At 38.0% G+C, this 5,100-nt stretch overlaps 1 non-coding gene across 1 annotated transcript; it reads left to right on the top strand.

The window, feature by feature from the left end:
• Positions 1–4,077: 4,077 nt before the first annotated feature.
• On the top strand, positions 4,078–4,149 carry trnaw-cca (transfer RNA tryptophan (anticodon CCA)). The gene has a single exon. It is a non-coding gene; the product is annotated as a tRNA-Trp (tRNA).
• The last annotated feature ends 951 nt before the right edge of the window (positions 4,150–5,100 follow it).

Below are 5,100 nucleotides of genomic sequence, written 5' to 3'. Positions count from 1 at the left end.
TTTTTTTGCGAGCCGCTTCTCCATATAACGGTAGTGAACGGGGCACAGCGGGACACAGACGATGCAGCGTCTAAATAATTTTTACATTATTAACGCGAAACTCTTCATTTCTTTTATGAATCACTAGATCTGCTTCCAGGACCTGTTGTCTTCATCCGGGGTTGTCTGTGTAATAAATAAAATAAATAAATCAGTTTGTAAACCAGACCTCTGAACTCATGACGTCATCTCTGTGCGCGCGTCCCAGACACAGCTCCGTGTACAGCTGGAGTTCTACTGTTAGTTTACTGTTAGTTATTTGAAACATGCATGAATATTTGTCAAATTCTGAGGTTGTGGACGACGACTTTGAATATGATGGACGTCCTTACCGTTTTGAGCCGGAGTTACGGCTGAAGAGCTCACTGAACGGAGGACAGAGTGCACGCACAGAGATGACGTCATGAGTTCAGAGGTCTTGTTTACAAACGGATTTATTTATTACACAGACAGCGCCACAATGTTACAACAGGTCCTGGAAGCAGATCTAGTGATTCATAAAAGAAATGAACGAGTTTCGCGGCAATCATGTGTTATTTAGACGCTGCATCGTCTGTGTCCCGCTGTGCCCCGTTCACTACCGTTATATGGAGAAGTGGCTCGCAAAAAAAACCCCTAATATCTTCCGAAGGACTCCAAATGACACCAAACACCTCTGGGTGAGTATACAACCATAAAAAATGCCAGAAATAAGGTCCAGGTTGTAAAAAACTGAACTTTCCCTTTAAGGTTAGAACTAGGGTTAGGAATAGAGTTAGGGTTAGGATTAAGACTAGGATGAGGATTAGGTTTGGGGGGGTTAGGGTTGAGTATGGTTAGGGTTAGGAATGAAGATATCTCTATATCTCCCTAACCCCCTGCCTTATCCAACAACTGGGCAGTTAAAGGGGAACAAAAGCAATGCGCAGGTGACGCCCATCGTCCGCAGCTCTCTGACCAGGACCCGAACTATCCACCACCAAAAAATGGTTGTAAAACTTTGGGAACCTCCCTTACAGTTGTGGAAGTACAGGGGTGGACAAATTACATTTACTCACGTTACTGTAATTGAGTACTTTTTATGAGTAATTTGTAATTTTCTAAGTAGTTTTTGAAATATGTAATTTTTACTTTTACTCGAGTACATTTTGACCCAAGTATTTTACTTCGCTACATTTGAACCCCCTCACGTTACTGAGTACAACATTTATGGTGAAAAAATTAAATGCGGGTGAAACCAGCCACAAAAACCACAAAAACCCTTGGCCAAACTTGGAAGACTTATTCGCGTCCAAACGCACAAAAGGCAACAACATTCTAATGCCGTGTAGAATGTGCCTGCCCGGCAGAACGGAGCTTTCAGCTTTCAAGACATCAACATCTAAAAAGATTTACTCAAACAAGTGTGGATGTTTAACTTTAATACGCCTCGAAGTTAATTAAAACAACTTGTGCTGGATTTGATTCGTGACTCATCCTTTTTTTACATTAAATAACTGAAAGTAACTTTTACTCAAATTACATTTTAAATGAAGTACTTTTGCACTTTTACTCGAGTACATTTTTAGATGAGTACTTTTACTTTGAGTAGGATTTAAGCAAAGTAAAGATACTTTTACTCAATTACAATTTTTCAGTACTTTTTCCACCTCTGTGGAAGTAACAGGAGTTAACTGTTGATGTACTTAAAGGTGTAGGAGAATAACCAGTTAATTTTGGCCCATAGCCAGGTGTTACGATCTAAATACTTGAAAGAGAACGAAAGAGGAGGATGGAGTCTTAAAGGTCTCGGTAAACATGGGTTGAATGATCCCTGAATGAATTGGAATTAGTGTATATTTCTAATTGATTGAGACACAGTAAGAAGGCATTTTAGTGTCTAGTTATGAGTTTTCTCAGGGACGTGTCTCTGTAAGAATTTCGTCATCTAAAGTTTCTGCAGATACCAAAACCTCTGAGTGAATGATCAACCCTAACAACACGGATGTTTAAACCGTTCTCATCGTTGGAGATGATGGGAGGAGCTTCAGGAACAGGGAGGCTCCACAAGAAGAGAGAGAACTTTACGGTCTAGTTTCTAAACAGCTTTGTAAAGGCTATTTCTTGTTACGGAGACGACAACATATGATGTGGTCGTTGTGAAGGACACGTTCTTATCCAGCTAGCTTGAAATGCTAAATAAGTGAAGCAGGAAACTCTTACCGATCCATTCTGCAGCGAACCGTCTGGACGTCAATGAGAAAAGATTCTTCTGGTCCTGATTCAGTTTCCCTGAAAGAAAAAACGTGGAATTAGTTAGGAAATAGTGCAAAACAACGAGCTTTTGCATTTAAAAACAGATGCATTTACAAATTGTCCTTTCCGATCGTCTGCAACGAACCGTTGAGGTTCGTGGTGGTTGGAATTAGTTTGGTTCTTTTAGCATTTTAGCATTCTTTAGCATTTATACATAAAGTTTACCAGAAAGAAGGAAACACTTTGTTTTTGATGGAACCTCCTGATAACAGTTTCTGTGTTTCTGCACCAACAGGAAGTTTAACCTGCAGGAGAGGAAGATGGGAGGAAGATGAAGATGAAACTAACACGCAGCAGAATAATAGTTCGACTTAATAGGAGACGAAAAGAAATGTCTCTTCAGCCTTTTTCGGCATATTTATTGTGATAAAAAAGGTGCTCTTGATGAGCCATCAGATTGAGAGAGAGCCAAGAGAAACGGAAAGAGGTGACATTCATTTTTATATGGACGTCACCAATCATATTACCCCCTACCAGATCAATAACGCCCCCTGGTGGAGAGGAACAGCTACACCGGACAAGATGCATTCAATTATACACACACGTCAACACTCTGCTATCGTCTTCCTCATAAAAGCTTTTAAAGATTTTGGTGGGATTATGTTCCAGTTAGATGACTGCAATACTGGAAAGGTAGTTGGTCTGTTCTACACTTTATCTTCAAAAAATAAAAACCACCTCATTGAATGCTTATTTCTTTATTTTCATGATCATTTAAATTGTGGCTTTTCACCAAAGGCATCACAACTATCCATTACAGTAAATGCGTCAGCAGTTTAACATGGATCAGTTTATTCTGGATGAAAGAGAAAAACCATCTCTACATAGAGACCCAAGCAGACGGGCTGGCAGACGAACGGAGCAGCGATCATGCAAAGCAGATCTGGATGGGCTGATGTGGCTCTGATGGCTTTCTCATCGGCTCCTTACAGTTCGCTTTTAGTGACTTGTATAAAACGCCGCCTTTTACAGCGTTTTTTGTGCTCAAAACAGCGCTTTTACGCACTCTTTGTTCGGCAGCGCATAGGTTCCAGCCCGGTATTTGACCCTTATGGCTTGCCATATAACAAAGCTCCTCGTCAGGACCTTGTGGTGCAATGGCAAAGCGTCTGACTCCAGAGCAGAAGGTTGCAGGTTCAAATCACGTCGGGATCAAAATTATGCTCTGTTTTAATTAGACTTTCAATTTATTGGAATCTGCGGAGGAAGATGAAGATGAAGCTCGTATTAAGATGAAGAAAAACCTCTGATGAGCTGGGATGAAGATCAAGTTACCACTGTTTGAATCTGACAATAAACCATTAAGTTACATAGTAAATCTTATAATTGCAATTGTTTTCATATACACAAAGCAAAATTCTCAAAATCACTCGGATATTTCAATACTTTACTTGGAGATTTTAATTTATATATAGACTACCTTAAATTTAGGTCAAACCAAAAGAGCGAACACACATTGTCATATTATAGAGACCTTTTCTCAGTCTTGCTTGATTAAGCTAAATTAATTTTATAGATACTTTTATTTTATTCATCTATACATATAGATATAATTTTATATTGTATAATGTATTGCACAAGTTTTTGTGTATAAATGTTTGGCTGAATGTCTGTATGTTCTAAATGTCTAAAATGCTCAATAAAAAAAAAAAAAAAAAAAAAAAAAACGCAGCTGGTTCAGCGTCCACGGTTCATATTTCGCGGTTCGGGTTTCGCGGTTCAGATTTCGCCGTTGTATTCGTGACGTAGCTCCTCAACGTCACAGACCTCGTGGCGCAACGGTAGCGCGTCTGACTCCAGATCAGAAGGTTGCGTGTTCAAATCACGTAGGGGTCAAAATTATGCTCCAATCCAGGGTTTGTCAACCGGTGGTCCGCGGCCCTCTGGTGGTCCGTCACGGTATTGAGGATGTTTCCGGGAAATTGTAAATGGAAAACAATAATTAAAAAAAAATAATAATTTTTAGACTCAATTTATTTTCCATTTACTTTCATTTTTTGTGAATAATTTACCAATCCAAATGATGTCAAATGAGTGAGAGTGAACTGTAATATTATAAGCCTCTTGGCTTCCTATTGTTCATTTTTCATTGACTGTTTTTTGTTTTTTTTTTATAGCAAAAGGTGCAAATAAAAACAGACACTGATGCAAATAAATAGCCTCTATAGGCCCATACTCTTATTTAAAATCAAGGTGCAAAATAAAACAAACGTCCCCAAAAGCAGTTGCTTCTATGTTATACTGGTGGGACTGGAACAAAACCAGTTAAAACCTCTGGTTTAATTTAATCAGACTCTCACTTTAGTGGAATCTGGAGAATATTAGCGTGATTGATTTATTTCCTTTCTGATTCAATCTAGTTTCCTTTATGAATCACTTTAAAACAAGTCCATTAGATCAAAGTGAAATAAAAACCCACCAGAAAAATAAAAGAAATAATACAAAGCTTTAAAAAGGCTGTTTTGTTTTGTTTGTTTTTTGTCTGTTTTATTATTATTGCTGTAGTTTTCTTTTGTTTTGCTTTATTTTTTATTTAAATTTTATTTTTTTAGCATAGGAAGAGAAGAGAATCTCTGACCGTACTGCTTACATTCTCTTTTTTTTACTTTTAGGATATACCTTTTTTTATACCTTTTCATACTTTCGTGTATATTTTGCAAAAATTGTTTGATGCTGCACAAGTGAATTTCTCCTCTGGGGGATCAATAAAGTTTATTCTATTCTATTCTATTATTGTATGCCATTTATGACAGTATTATGATCATCTTGTTACCATGTGATTCTAAA

The sequence above is a fragment of the Cololabis saira genome, chromosome 14, assembly GCF_033807715.1.
Source record: "Cololabis saira isolate AMF1-May2022 chromosome 14, fColSai1.1, whole genome shotgun sequence".
NCBI classification, from domain to species: domain Eukaryota; kingdom Metazoa; phylum Chordata; class Actinopteri; order Beloniformes; family Belonidae; genus Cololabis; species Cololabis saira.
The sequence above is the reverse complement of the archived record's forward strand: the minus strand, read 5'-3'. Positions and strand labels throughout refer to the sequence as shown.